The sequence below is a fragment of the Aethalodelphis obliquidens genome, unplaced genomic scaffold, assembly GCF_003676395.1.
Source record: "Aethalodelphis obliquidens isolate GAN/ISIS:26980383/991018 unplaced genomic scaffold, ASM367639v1 scaffold21, whole genome shotgun sequence".
Lineage (NCBI taxonomy): Eukaryota > Metazoa > Chordata > Mammalia > Artiodactyla > Delphinidae > Aethalodelphis > Aethalodelphis obliquidens.
Window position 1 is genome coordinate 26,769,044 of NW_020837965.1, and position 15,427 is coordinate 26,784,470.

The window sequence follows — 15,427 nt, forward strand, 5'->3', positions numbered from 1 at the left end:
TGACACCAGGGCTGGGGGCTGGCACATGTCTGACGGTGATGCTTGCTGTCAGCTGACTGTCTACACAGGCTTCTCTGCGTGGTCTCCCCATGAGGCTGCTTGGGCCTCCCAGCAGCATGGCAGCCGGGTGCCAAGGGGGAGCTTCCCAGGAGAGCCGGGTAGAGGCAGAATCATCTCTTAAGACCTAGCTGCTCGTAGTGTCACACGGTGTCACTTCCACTGCATCACAGGCCTGCCCAGATTCAAAGGGAGGGGGCAGAGACTCCCTCTTTTGTTGGGAGGAGTGTCAAAGTCACTTTGTAAGAAGAATGGGAGGGACGTACCGATGCTGCCATCTTTGGAAAGTGTAAGCTGGCTCTGCGGGGGGCGGTCGTAAGGCCACCTACCCTAACCCCTTACCTGCCTTCTCCCCGGAGATGACAGCTGGCGTCCCCTCCTCACCCTTCACCGCACCTCCAGTTCCTGCACATTTGGAGCACATATTGCAGTGTTTTTAATCATTGCTTTTTGAACAGCAGAATCATTGGCCATGTCTTGTGATGGGACTTTGCACCTGGCGGCTGGGCTGTCACTGAGGAACTCTGTCCCTTCCCTGCAGGAGGCTTGAGGCCTTCCAGCAACCACCTCTGCTCAGCCAGCACCACCCTCCCCCATAATCCAAGTGTGGCACCCCTGGGCGGTACTGGCTGTCCTTTGTTCCAGACCGTCTCTTCAAGGATTCTGGTATAGCGAATTGCCATGTGTGGAATGCTCATACAACACTAGTGGGGTGTAAAATAGTCAGTCACGTAGGAAACAGGTCTGGAAGTTTCTTATAAAACTAAACATACCCCTACCCTATAGCCTAGCAGTCCATTCCTAGGTATTCACTGGAGAAATGAAAATACAGGTTCCCCAAAGATTTGTATGAGAAAGTTTAGATCAGCTTTATTCATGCTGACCGAAATGGAAGCAGCCCAAGTTCCCATCAACAGGGGCAAACACACATGCAACCACACGGATGAGTGCGAATCTGCTAGTTGTGTGAAAGGTACCACACGAAGGTGGCTCCTGTGTGGTTCCGTGCATGTGGAGTGCTAGAGCACGCAACACGAGTCTACAGTGAACCAAAGGAAACGACAGTACACAGCAGTGGATGGGGAGTTGCCTGACAAGGCACATGAGCGAATTCTGGGGGGTGATGGGAGCTTCCCATTTACTGACGGGGCTCTCAGTTACGCAGGTATGAGCATTTATCAGAACCCATCAGATGGTCTCCTTAAGATGCGTGCATTTTACGTTGTGTAAGTTTTCCCTAAAAAACAAGCAAATGATGAACTCCATTCAGCATTCAGGAATGCTGGGGGCCCTGGGCACTCCTGCGGGGTCAGAATTCCCCAGCAGGACCCAGGCTTCAATTCCTCTGCATCAGAAAAAAAAAGTGCGTACGAGGGAGGCTGAAGCAGGGGGCAGGGCTTCTCCCTGCAGCTACCCCTCCCTCGCCCACCTCCTCCCCACCCAAGGTGCTGCTGTTTCCCATTTGTCTGAGGGAGCAGTTTCCGGAGCTTAATTAATGCTAACAGCTCGAGCTCTTTAAAGGAAAAGCACCTGGAAATCTGATAAATGCCATTTTCAGCATCGAAGCCAGAGACCAGAGAGGGTGTGACCGGCCCAGGTCTGGATGCCAGGCTGCCCCTCCCAGCGGTTGCGCTGGCCACTTGTTCCCGAGCCTGGAGAAGACCCGATGATGCCCAGGCTCTTCTGTGCCCGACTGTGGGGCGGGGTCCAGGCTGGGTGTGACGCCCAGGCTAGGGCAGGGGGCGGGGAGGGGTGTGGACCCGAGAGAGGAGTGTGGGCTGTGGGCGCTGGGTGAGGTGCGGGGCGCGCAATGGGGCCAGCAGGGAATTGGGGGGTCCTGGCTGTAGAGCCTCTGTTTACCCTCCCCCCTCCCTGTGCCTCTGCGGGTGTGCAGGCTCCTCTCTGGCCTGGGCCGCCCAGATAGGTCGCCCCTCCGGACTGAGGACGCCACCCAAGTACCGCTTCCTGGCCCCTCCCCACTGCCATGAGCAAGCAGGCTTCCTTCCCTTCCTTCTCCCTGCCTGCCCTCCCTCTCAGGCATTCACAGACTGGGGCCGGCCCCCGCTCCCCGAATGCAGACCTCGCAGGATCAAAGGGAAATCCCCAGATCCCAGTCTCCCGCAAAGGGCTGCGCCTGGACACAGACGTCCACAGACATTTACAGTAAGAAGATGGATGCTTTATAACCGTGGTGGCATCCCGCCCCATTCTCCACTGGAGACAGGATCGTGTGGTTGGTTGGGCGCTTCCTCCACTGGGACCGTCATCTGCTGGGTCCTTCCCACCTGCCAAGTGAATGTCCCTCTTGCATGGGGTCCCCTAATCCCTGCCGCACCTGGCCCAGCCTCCTGTCTGAGCTCCTGTCCTGGGCTCACCTGTGCAGGTGCCCCTCATTCTCCTATTGCCCAGCCTCGCACCAGACGGTATTGGTTCTCAATAAATACTGGGAGTGGAATGAGCGTGGGCCACCCTCCTAGCTTATCTCCTATGCCCTGGTGCCTGCGAACTGCAGGAGGTTGGCTTGTGGTTGTTTCCGCTGTTCCTCGACCAGGGACCTCAGTCACAGCTTCATCTGGTCCCTGTATGCTGTACTGCAGCCCTAACCTCTGTTTCGACCTATAGGCTGCCTGTTGATTTCTCAGGTTTTGGAACAGGGGAGTGAAAGGTGGGAAGCAGACAGAAATAGATGAGGGCAGAGAACACGGCAGGAGGATGGAGAGACAGGGACAGGCAGAGAGAACGAGGAGGCAGCGGCTCAAGCCACATGGGCTGCCTTTCCAAATGGAAGAGACATACATGGGAGTGAGGAGGGAGGCCGCTCACGTCTCTCATGCCTCTCGTGTCTGTGGGAGGAACCCCTAGTCCTGCCCTAAGGGGTCGGGTGCAGGGCCCAGCTCTGGCCAAAGATCCCTGCTGCCCCCCAGGCACAGCCCCACCCCTCCAGGACCCTGGCTGGCCCAGCAGGCTGTTGGCTACAGGGATGTGCAAGCGTGTTTGCTGCCTCTAGGTTTCTGGGGAAGGTCAGATAACGAATGAATTTGCGGCCCCTGAGTAGCCCTGATGAGGGTTCCCCACCACAAAGGCATCAACTCCTGGCCCCGCCAGTGCCAGGGGCCCAGGGGCTTCCATTTGATTCCTAAAGCCAAGCTAACCCCTCTTCGGGAAGCAGCAAGCAAACCTCGCAACTAGCAGGACCTCAGCTGCAACATCTGTAAAACGAGAGAGCAGTGCTCCTCTTGGGAGCTCCAATGAGATTCAGAGGACTGGAAGAGACTGAGGCTGCTCAGGGGTTCTCAGGGAGGACGGACGCTTATTAGTCTCAGCGTGAGACCCTGGGTGAGGACAGGCGCTCCATCCCGCCGCCCTGAGAATGATGGTGCATCCAGTGCTTCCAGGAGGGTCCCTGATGGTGGTGGATGATTGGCCTTTTCTCTGTTTCCCTCATCACTTCAGATTCATTGCCGCCTGAGGACTTTTGCCTGGAGTGTCCCCCACCCCCTCCCCCACCGCCATCCCCGCCGGCTTTGCAGTTGGCTGCTTCCTATTATTTAGGTCTCAGCTCACCCCACCACCTTGCCTCTGCCTGCCGCATCATCTTACTTCAATTCTCTGCCGAGCACTGCACCAGAAAGAGCAGGCATCTTATCTATTCTGTTTACCGGTGCATCTTGGCTTTTATCATGGTGACCACGGCAGTTCACCAGATATTTGTCGAGAGAATAAAAGACCAAGATAATAGAGCCTGAACAGAGCGGCAGCAGAGGGGATGGACTAAAACGATAGCAAAGGGGTAGAATCTTGGCCACCCATCGGAAGAGGGCATAAGCATCTCAGGTTCCTTACTTGCTGGTGTGATGAGTGAGTGGAAGGAACAGTCTCTGAGCCCAGAGCTCAGCCCACTCCTCCCCTCTCCAGAGCACTTCAGTTACAGCTGCCTGCCATGCCCAGCCCCAGGGTGGTGGCTGGGGAGCAGGTGACATCCAAGCTGCAGTGCGGCCCAATCACTAAGGGAATGTGGAGGGGTTGTTTGACTCTGATTAACTGCCTCTCTCTCTCTGTCTCTCTCTCTCTCTCTCTGCCCAGTAATTGCTGTGTCACCAAGGATCTTTCCCACTTTTAGCTCAACTTTGCATTTACAAATGAAAGCAAAGTAACTGGACCACCCTCTGAAAATCTAGGAGCATTTATTTCCCAGGTGACTGGGTCATCGCAGGGTTAAAACGGCTGCTGGTGCTGGGGTGGTAGCATCTGAAAAACACAGCAGTTTAAAAGCAAGTGTGGGGGGGACTGGCACAGGAACCCCTCCTGGTTAGTAATGCCACTTGGGGCATCCTCAGACACCTGGGGGGTGGTCTCCCAAGCTGGTGGCAGGCAAAGCAAGCCGAGTCTTGCCCACTGAATCAGCAGGTGTCCTCGCAGCTGGCTGCTGAGTCAGGCCTGCAGAGCCCCGATGCAGCAGGATGCGGCCCAGAAGCACCCTCTGACCTGGAAGTACTGCCCTTTGGGTTGGGCTGGAGGTCGTGGCACTGCGCCCAGGGGTGTGCCCTGGTGATGGCTGCCCGTGGGTGGGGGGGCGACAGCACCTCTGCTCTTGCCAGGCATTAGGGGTTAAGCATCCCACCCCGCTTATGAGCCTGAGGTGCTGTTCCTGCGAGGCCTTTGTGGCTGAGGGGAGGGCTTGGAAAGAGCCCGTGGACTCAGATCCTTGAAGATCCGATGGCCCAGGGGCGAGGGAACGAGATAGGCAAGGCGTGGGGACTGGGGGGTCAGGGTCTCGACCGAAGACTCCAGATTGTCCTGGAGAAAGGCCTCCTGGCTTAGGCTAGCGCCTCAGGACCCTTTCCTTTGGAGGGGCTGGTGAAAGCCCCCCTCGTGGGTTCTGGAAAGATTTCAACGAGCACATAAATATTATGTGAATAAATATTATTCCTGATACATGAGAGGAGGAGACGGCCGCGCCCGGGAGGGAAGGGCCAGGACGCGGTGCTGACCGGCAGCGCTGGGCCAGCGCCCTCCTCAGGCCACCTTCCGGCCCTGCCCGCGCGGGGCCGCCCACGGAGGGGGGTAGTACCCCCTCCCCGCCCCCAGTGTGGCCCGCGACAGCCAGCCTGGGACCGCGTCTGGCTCCAGGAGGCCCGCTCCGCCTGGCCCCAGGTTCCCGAGCTGCCCCGCCCATAGGCGGCGGGGCAGGGTGACGTCACGGTGGCGCGCGGCATTGTGGGGCGGGAACGCCGAGCCGGGGGAGGGACGCGGAGACGCCATTTTCGGCGGCGGGAGCAGCGGAGCGGGAGCAGCGGAGCCGGAGCTGGCTGGGCGGCGGCTGCGAGGAGGAGCCGCGGGACACAGCGCGCGTGGGCGGCCGAGGATGCTGCGGGGCGGCCGCGCCGGCGCCCCTCGCTTGTGACCGCGGCGCCGCACCTGAGGCGGCGAGGCGACAGCCCCGGCCGTCCCGCTCGGCGCACGCGCCCGCGGCCTCCCGGTGCTGACAGCGCGAGCGCGCGGCCCCGCGGGAGCAGCACGGTGAGTCGGCGGCGGGCCCGGGTCCTCCGGCCGCACCCGTGTCCCTTCCCGCCCCCGGCTCCTCCCGGCTCCTCTCCGGCCCTCGAGCCTCCAGCAGGTCCGTCCCCTTTCTCCACCGGCCCCGGCCGCCGCCCAGGACCCCGGCCCATCCCCGTCACGGCCCCTTCAGGTTCGGGTCTCCTCCGCGTGCCCATCTGGCTCCGGCCCCTCCCGGCCCCCCGCCCGGCCCAGCGTCGCAGGCTTGGCCCCGCTGCGGGCGGGGGCGGCCGCCCTGGGAACAGCTGTGGCCCCGGGAGCCGCGCGGCTGGGGACGGGAGGCTGGACGCGGCGCGCGGGGAGGGGGCGGCCGGCCCGGCTTGCTTTGTCCGAGTCCTTCCCCTTCCTTCCGGCCCCCGCCCTCTCCCGCGGCACCGCCCAGGGCGGGCGCGCCTGTCATGCTCGCGGTCGGTCGGCGGGTCGGAAGCGTGCGGGCTCCTTCCCGAGAGTCCGGCTGGACCTCGCCTGCCCCGCGGCCTCTTTCTTCTAGCGGCCAGACCCGAAACGCCTCATCCCCAGTGTTCGCCTAGGCTGGAGTTGCTCCCACTAAACTTGTAGCATTCCGGTCCTGGAATATCTACTCGGTTGTCAAATTTGATGTACCTCTTTCCTTAAAAATTTAAAATAAAATATTAAAAAAGCGAATGCCTGGTGAATTGGATGGTTTTATAACTTAAGGTTTGTAGATCCAGGCAATTCGGTGTTGGAGATTTTTGTACTGTTGCTGCTTTTTACTGTTTTGTTAAACAGCACATTCAGAGTTTACATATTAAGCGTTTGTTAAGGAGAACTTGCGAAAATGATGTTCTTTAGAAGTGTGAGAGCAGAAAATTTGTGATACACCATTTAAACTGCTGTGTGAAGGGGCAGTTGGTTCTTTGAGCCTTTGCATTAGTTAAATGCAAAGGTTTTTTTTGTAGAGCATGACTAAGCCACTGATCAGAATCATTAGCTCAGAATACATTGTAATAGTTCAGTGAATAGTCCCATTAGAAATTGGAACAACCTCGTTAGATCTCATACTCTTATTTAGGATGATCCTCCTTTATGGACTGGCAACAAGCCTTAGTTAAGGTGGGAAATTTGATTCATTGTTCTGTTTTCTAAGTACCTCTAAGAGTACAGTGATATTAAACATTAAAAATTTCAGATTGTGTGGGATTATATGTCGTGGGGGAGGACCCTCTCTTAAGAGCCAGTTTCTCCAAGTCATCTAAGAATGCAGCCTCATGTTGCAGTGGAGCCTGGCAGCCCTGTTGTCACTGAGGGGCGTGGAGGACCTGGGGTGGTAACCTCACGGCAGCCTTGCAGGTTCACCTAGCTTGGCAGTGTCTTCTAACGGTACTGTAGACAGTACATAATAAAGGAAGAAAGACATGCATGGGAATCGCAGCAAGGAGGAGGGAGGAAATGCCACCGGGGAGAGAGGCACATAGTATTCTAAATATTGCATAGTAAGTAAAAACTCAGCTGCAGTTACTTAAATTATATATTCTTTTAAAAAATTATACCTTAAGCATGTTTCATAATGTTGAAAGATAGGTAAGTCAATGTGTAGCTTTCCATGTAGGGCTATAAACTATTGCAAAATATAATTGTACAAAAAGAAAATTAGAAGTGGAAAAGTCAGAAGTTAAAGTGTAGGATTCGTATAACCTGGAAACCTAAGTGAAATATGATAATGAACCAGAACTTTATTAACAAAGAAGTGATCAGTACAAAAGTACTGATCAAAAAGTACAGGGAAGTTTTAAGTGTTCATTTCGTGGTATAGGATAAAAATGGTTAGCCTATTAAGATGTGAAAGCAAGGTCTTAAATGTTTATTGAACCAGCTGAATGGCAGGTGCTGTGCTGAGTAGTCTGGGATACGGGGACAGTCGCTGTCCTGGAGGAGCTCACAGTCTGGTACCACAGATGAGATTGAATGCTGTGCCGAGTGCTCTGAGGAAGTGGGGTGGGACTGGGAGTGGTGGCGCTGCAGATTGGGAATGGGTGAGAATGGAAGGATGAGATCAGGAAAGGCGATGTACAGTGTGTCTAGGGAGGGTGGTCCTGACTTGGGACCTGAGTGGAGTGGGGGAAGGGTGGGGCTGTAGGCAGAAGGAGACTATAGGCAGTTTTCAAACCCAAGCCAACTGCTAAAACCTAGGTGGGATCATGTCACTCCTCTGCTGAAGTTCTTGCCAGTGTCCTGTAAGCACCCCACCCCATCTTTTCCCCTTGTCTTCCTACTCTTGCCCTCATTCAAGTCCGCCCAGTCGCATTCCGAGTCTGCTCTTCAGGATGTCAGTATGTCCTCACTTCTCCACACACTCCTTACTACTTCTCACTCTCTGTACAATATTATGTTTTCTTTTTTTGGGGGGGGGCCACATTTCGAGGATTGTGGGATTTTAGTTCCCCGACCAGGGATTGAACCCAGGCCCTCTGCAGTGAGAGCTCGGAGTCCTAACCACTGGACTGCCGGGGAATTCCCTACTTAATTATTTTCTTATATAGTTTATCTGTCGCCTCCACTTACATTCAGTCTCCACAAGGGCAGGGTGGGGATTTTTATCTGGTGTATTCAGTGTCAGTGCTTGGCACATAATGTGAAGGAATACATTTAGAGTCACTTCCCTGTCTCTAACTTGGGTGACTCACTGGCAGGTGACACCCACCACGATGGGGAAAATGGGAGGAGGAGATGGGGAGTTCGGGTTTGGGTAGGTTAAATCCATGATCCTCGTGGGGCGGCCAAGTGGATTAGTGGTCTGTTGGAGATTCAGGCCTGGAGCTCAAGACAAGATTTAGGCTGGAGATAAAGATGTGAGAGCTTCTGGCACTTGGTAGAGATTGCGGAGTGGCCCTAAGGGTAGGAAAGCCCTGGGACACAGGGAAGAGGAGGAGGGCAGTATCAAATTGGCTAAGAGGTAAGGAAAGATTTGGACAGAAAAGTCTATTGGGTTTGGTTCTGGAGGGCTATTTGTGACCTTTTAAACTTTTCCTGAGAATATTGCTTCCCAAGACTGGAGGGCTAATTCAGAGATGACCTGCTTTTTTTTTCTCCCAAGGCATCCTTGTGTCATTCTGCCCTGTAGCCTGCTGGTTAACATACTCTTAGATCAAAAATGAATTATGTTTTTATTTTTAACTGATTTTTGGAGGCAGATGAAAGCAGTCTCAATCTATGCTTTTAAATATGCTTGGTATGTTGTTGATAATAAAGCAGATATAAGTGAGTATCACTAGAACAAACAATTTAAGCTAAGTGCATGTGTAAAGTAGAAATTATTTCCTTGGTTCTAAAATATCCCACTCACCTCAACTTTTTTTTCTTTTTTTAAAGGTTTTTTGTTTTTTGTTTTTGATGTGGACCATTTTTAAAGTCTTTACTGAGCTTGTTACAATATTGCTTCTGTTTTTTATGTTTTGGGTTTTTGGCCATGAGGCATGTGGGATCTTAGCTCCCTGACCAGGGATCGAACACGCACCCCCTGCATTGGAAGGCGAAGTCTTAACCACTGGACCGCCAGGGAAATGCCTAACTCAACTCAAACCTTAGATTGTTCCCTGACTTCGATGGCATGATGTGGAAATTTATGCTCCAGCCTCTTTGAAGTTATTAAACTTCTATGATAAAACTGATAATAGTGAATTTAGCACTGTACCAGGTAAAATTGGTACAGCAATCGCCTCTATCCTGCTGTTGAGGAAACTGAGGATTAGAGAGGGTAAGTTATGTAAAGCAGAGGTATACAGCTGGTTTAAAGCCTTCTAATTCAAGGCTTTTTGTTTGTACACTTCAAGCTTTGAACCACCTTGCTATCATGAATCCCAGTAATGCTAAGCTCAGTCTTCCAGTTGCCTTCACCTGGGATGCCCTTGCCCCATTTCTTCAGTTTCAAAAGCCCAGGTGATGCAGGTGGTCATGGTCACTCCTTGGGGTTGCTGTCTAAAATATAGTGTTTCGGGTCACCATGTTGGTGGTGTAGTACTTGTGGCCTTCAGAGAAGCTGGCACAGGCTCCGTGGTCAGTAAAAGCTGACTGAATCTTCATTCTTACGGTGAATATGGTGGTGTGTTTTCTCTTAAATTCACTTATTCTGTCTAAAAATTATTTGTATTATTGACCAAATGGGGAAAATGTTAATTTCTATTCTTTTTAGATTGTGGTTTAAAAAACCCCCAAATTTACCATCTTAAACATTTTTAAGAGTGTATTTCGGTCGTCTTAAATATATTTACATTGTTGTGCAGTAGATCTCTGGAACTTTTTCATCTTCCAAAACTAAAACTGTATCCATTAAATAACAACTCCCTATTTCCCCCCATCCCCTTAGCCCCTGGCAACCACCATTCTAATTCCTGTTTCTATAGATTTAACTACTTTAGATACCTCAGATAACTGGAGTCATACAGTATTTGTCTTTTTGTGACTGGCTAATTTTACTTAGCATAATGTCCTCAAGATTCATCCATAATTTCTACTTTTTTTTAACTAAAACATCATTAAGTTCTAAAGCTTTTTTTGTGTGACATTTATGTTAGTTTTCTATTTACCATATAACAAATTACTGCAAATTTAGTGGTTTAGAACAGTAATGTTTGTTATCTCACAGTTTCCGTGGATGAGGGGTCCAGGCATGGCTTGGCTGGATCCTCTGCTCAGGGCTCACGTGGCTACAGTTGTGTGTTGAGCTCTTCCAGAGCTCAGGATGCTCTTGCAAGCTCTTGCGGTTGTGGCAGAATTCAGTTCTTTTGGTTGTAGGACTGATGTCCTGGTTTTCTTGCTGGCTGGCTGTCAGCTGAGGGCTGCCTCCCGTAGCTCCTAGAGGTGGCCTGCACTCCCCTACCAGCAATACTGACTTACTTCCATAACCATAGGTTAGTTCCGTCTATTCTAGAATTTCATGCAAATGAGATTAAACAATATATGTATTTTCGCATCCATCTTCTGTAACTCAGCGTAACCATTTAAAATTCAGCACGTGCAGGACTTCCCTGGTGGCTCAGTGGTTAAGAATCTGCCTGCCAATGCAGGTGGCACAGGTTCGATCCCTGGTCTGGGAAGATCCCACATGCCCGCAGAGCAGTTAAGCCCGTGCGCCACAACTACTGAGCCCGCATGCCACAACTACTGAAGCCTGCATGCCGAGAGCCCGTGTTCCACAACAGGAGAAGCCACTGCAATGAGAAGCCCGCGCACCGCAACGAAGAGTAGCCCCCGCTTACCACAACTAGAGAAAGCCGGCATGCAGCAGTGAACACCCAATGCAGCCAAAAATAATAGATAAATAAATTAGAAAAAAATTCAACACATACAATAGCATGGGTCAGTGATTTCCTTCTTTCTCTTCCTGAGTATTGTTCTTTTGTATGGATCTACCACAGTCTAGCCATTCTCCTTTTGTTGCGCATCTGGGGTGGGGAGCACTCATTCTTGTACAGGACTGTGTGGACATACATCTTTTTTTGGCCTCATCCCGAGGCATGCAGGATCTTAGTTCCCCAACCAGGAATAGAACCTGGGCCCCCTTTCCCCCCCTGCAGTGGAAGCATGGGATCATAAATACTGGACCGCCAGGGAAGTCCCACATTTTCATTTCTTTTGCATAAATACCTAGGAGTGGAATTGTTCATAGGTTAGATGTAGGATTAACTTGTAAAGACACTGCCAGTTTTCTCAAGTGGTTGTGCATTTTACACTCCCGCCAGCAGTGTGTGTGTTCCAGTTGCTCCATGTTCTCTCCAGCTTTTGGTGTTGTCTGCTTCATCTTAGCGACTGCAAGGCCGTAGCATCTTGTGATGGGTTTAGTGAGCATTTCCCTGATGACTAATGATGATGAGCACTTATTCACATACTTATTGGCCTTTTGTATACCTGCTGTTGTGAAGTGTCTGTTAAAGTCTTTTGCCCATTAAAAAAATTGGGTTGTCTTTTTGTTATTGATTGTAGGAGTTCTTTATGTATTTGGGTACATGTCTTTTGCCATATGTTAGAAATACTTTTTCCCAATCTGGGGCTTAACTTTTTTGGCTGTGCCTTTTTTTTTTTTGCGGTACGCGGGCCTCTCACTGTTGTGGCCTCTCCCGCTGCGGAGCATAGGCTCCAGACGCGCAGGCTCAGCGGCCATGGCTCACGGGCCCAGCCGCTCCGCGGCATGTGGGATCCTCCCGGACCGGGGCACGAACCCGTGTCCCCTGCATCGGCAGGTGGACTCCCAACCACTGCGCCACCAGGGAAGCCCCTAAAAAATTTTTTTTAATTTCCTTTCTTTAGGAAAGAAAATTATTTCATGTATGTGTTATTGATTAGCATTTAAATACGTGAACTTCGTCCTATGGTATTATGTTAATCTGGTGACATTTTTCATTTTGAAATAAAAATGGTTTTTTTTAAACCACAGAATGAATACTCTATATTCTTTTGCCCCAGTCACCCATAACCACCCTCTTATGTATTCTCTTAGTCACGTCTGGTGAAGCTGTTTTTCCTTTTTGCTTGCTCAACCAAGGACTTGTAATAGAGACATCTGCATCATTTGGGCTCACTCATCCTTGTTTCAGGAAAACGCATGTTCTCCCATATTTTCATGTAGTACCCTTCCCTGTAGCTTCTCATACTTAAAATTTGTATGCGGAGAGATGGACCTGTGGTCCCACAGCAGATTAAAAGACCTCAGTGCACTCCTGGCCCTGGCCTGGAGCGCTGCTCGGGGAGAGGTAGGCACTTCACCAGCTGGTGGGGGACCTGGCCTTCTTGTAAAGTTCTTTCCACAGGTGGTGTGGTTAGGTTATCATAGAGTTAGAGGATCTCTGTACGCAGAGGTGGCCCAGTGCAAAACAGAACCACACTCAGCCGCAACTTCCTGAGCAGGGCTGTGGGGAAAAGTACCTGGAGTTCTGCCTTTATTTCTAATTCTGCAAGGGCATCTACAGTAGACTCACCCAAGAGGCAAATACAAGCTTTTGTTTTATCCAGTGGTTTATAGTTTTAGGGTGGAAACAAATTCAGAATAGATACTGTAATTATGGAGTCTTTAATTTTAAAACATTTCACTTTATAGATTTTTCTGATTTTTAGGCCAGCAGGATTTTTGTTCATTCAAGTTCATTCTTGTGACCCAAGTTTAGAAGAGGAAATAAAAGGATTAGATAAAGTTAGATGAGAGGAGATACCATGGTTCTAGCAGAAAATGATGCAGTCAGTAGTTTCCATTGGCAGGCTCTGGAGTTGTATCTCTCAGTTGTCTCTCAGTTCATAGCCCAGAGATGAAATTTCTGGTCAGGAGGTACCTGATACAGCACATCCTCCCTCGAGTAGATTATAGTGATTCTCAGTGGGTAAGGGCAGGCCGTGTAGAGCTGGATAAAATATATTTATTATTATAATATGGTATTATATTTAGAAAACAAACTCACTATTGTAATACAAACTACAAAGGGGTGTGACATTTGCATTTTTATCCAAAATGTCATGGTTTGAACAAGATTGAGACCCTGCAGGAGACCTTTTTGGATTTTGCTCAAATATGAACCTTAACTTTGTTATATAAACTGGGGGAGTGACACACCTCCCTGCTTACCCTCTCCTGCCCCCACCAAAACAAAAATGAACCATCCCCTGGAAATTCTCGAATTGTATTTCCCTTTGACTCTACACTGTATAATTTTTGTTCTGAAATTTCAGAACCAAAAAGTATGTATATTTTTACTTCTAATATTACCATTGATTACCTTTTTAGTTGCAATAGGTAACGTATTGTGTATTTAGACATTTTTAAATACCTTGAGAAGGGCTTGAGATTTTTTTTATCAAAAGGGGAGCATAGGATAAAAAGGTTGAGAAATGAAGCTTTCTGTGACTCCTTGACAAAGCTAAAATAGATTAGGTCCCAAAGTGGGGTTTTGTGTTTTTCTTTGATCTGTATCATTTAATTAAAAAAAATTCTGGTTGTATTTTACTGAGATATGATTCATGTATGAAAAAATTCACAGGGTTTTGCAACCATCTGTTTCCAGAACATTTTCATCACCCCAAAAAGAAATCCTGTACCCGTTAGCTGTTACTCCCCATACTCCTGTCCCTTTGGCAACTACTAATCTACCTTCTGTCTCCATGGACACTTCATATAAATGGAATTATGCAACATGTGGCCTTTTGTGTCTGGCTTCCTTCAGTTAGCACACCGTTAGCTATGTTGTAGCATGTATCAGTATCTCATTCCTTTTTATTGCCAAATAATATTCCACTGTCTAGATATACCCCATTTTGTTTATCCATTCATTAGTTGATGGACATTTGGGTTAGTCCCACATTTTTAGTATTATGATTAATGCCAAAATATTTGTGTACAAGTTTTACATTTGTCCAGCATTTTGTTTTTTGGACCATTCATGTGTAAGTTTTTACATAAACATGTTTTCAGTTTTCTTGGGTATATACCCAGGAGTGGAATTGATGGCTCATTCATTTAATTTTTTAAGTTTTGACACTTATGTCGTTTTACCCACAACACACTGTAATCTTGGGTTCCAGGATACTGAATGTCTTAGTCCATTCAGGCTGCTGTAACAAAATACCATAAACTGGGTGGCTTACAAACAACAGAAATTTATTTCTCATAGTTCTGAAGGCTGGGAAGTCCAAGGTCATGGTGACAGGAGATTCGGTGTCTGGTGAGAGCCTGCTTTTGTTTCATAGATGGTGTCTCCCTGTGTCCTCACTGGGGGAAGGGGTGAGGGAGGTCTCTGGGGTCTTTTTTATAAGAGCACTAATCCCATTCATGAGGGCTCCACTCTCATGGCCTTCCCAGAAGCCCTACCTCCAGATACCATCACCTTAAGGGCTAGGTTTCAACATATGACTTTGGGGGGATACAGACATTCAGATCATGGCACTGAATATTTCCCTGAGTACAACTTGGGTTGTTTTCTACAGACCCATTAGAGACTCTCGACCTGCGTCTCCTCACTGCTGCCCTCTGCGTCAGCACCTTCCCCGTGTCTGGTGCTCATCAGGGCTTGTGTGCAGGGATGGGTCTGGCTGGCTGCCAGAGTTTCCCACTGGATCAGCTCAGATATCTCTTGGAAAAACATCTCAAATGTGATTTTCTGCTACCAATCTTTGCTAGGTAAAGACCTCTGTGTTCTTCCCTCCATCTTATTTTTCTGTGCCACTCTCTGCTGTGTTTATAGGAACTTCATTTCGCACTCAAGAACTGTCAGAATAACTCACATTTCTGTCTTGGCTGTTATTCACTCTGCATACAGAGCTGCTACTTTTATTCCCCACATTTCTTTTTTTTATTTCTTTTTTTAATTGTTGGCTGTGTTGGGTCTTCGTTGCTATGCACGGGCTTTCCCTAGTTGTGGTGAGCGGGGGTTACTCTTTGTTGTGGTGTGCGGGCTTCTCGTTGCAGTGGCTTCTCGTTGCGGAGCACAGGCTCTAGGCGCGTGGGCTCAGTAGTTGCGTCACACGGGCCCTAGAGCGTGCAGGCTTCAGTAGCTGCAGTTCGTGGGCTCAGTAGTTGTGGTGTGCAAGCTTAGTAGTTGTGGCGCACGGGCTTAGTTGCTCCACGGCATGTGGGATCTTCCTGGACCAGGGCTCAAACCTGTGTCCCCTGCACTGGCAGGCAGACTCTCAACCACTGCGCCACCAGGGAAGCCCGGTTTATGGGTTTTGGGAGGGAGACCCCTGAGCCCAGTTTTGGACTAATGGCTGATTCTAGGGCTGGGCTAGGGAGAATACAAGATGGGCCTGGAATGTCTTGTAGTGCCAGAAAGTGCTCGAAAAATAAAAGGATGGGCATGTCAGTGGGGCACAAAAG

At 49.9% G+C, this 15,427-nt stretch overlaps 1 protein-coding gene across 22 annotated transcripts in view; it reads left to right on the top strand.

The window, feature by feature from the left end:
- Positions 1-5,301: 5,301 nt before the first annotated feature.
- Positions 5,302-15,427, top strand: part of KLC1 (kinesin light chain 1) — a 58,322-nt gene continuing 48,196 nt past the window's right edge. For 11 of the 22 annotated variants that reach the window (XR_003435658.1, XM_027120697.1, XM_027120702.1 and 8 more), the window contains exon 1: positions 5,307-5,577. The gene's annotated coding sequence lies outside the window, so the exon portion shown is untranslated. Of the gene's footprint in view, positions 5,578-15,427 lie in introns of all 22 variants that reach the window. The other 11 variants (XM_027120693.1, XM_027120695.1, XM_027120699.1 and 8 more) reach the window with 4 other exon arrangements.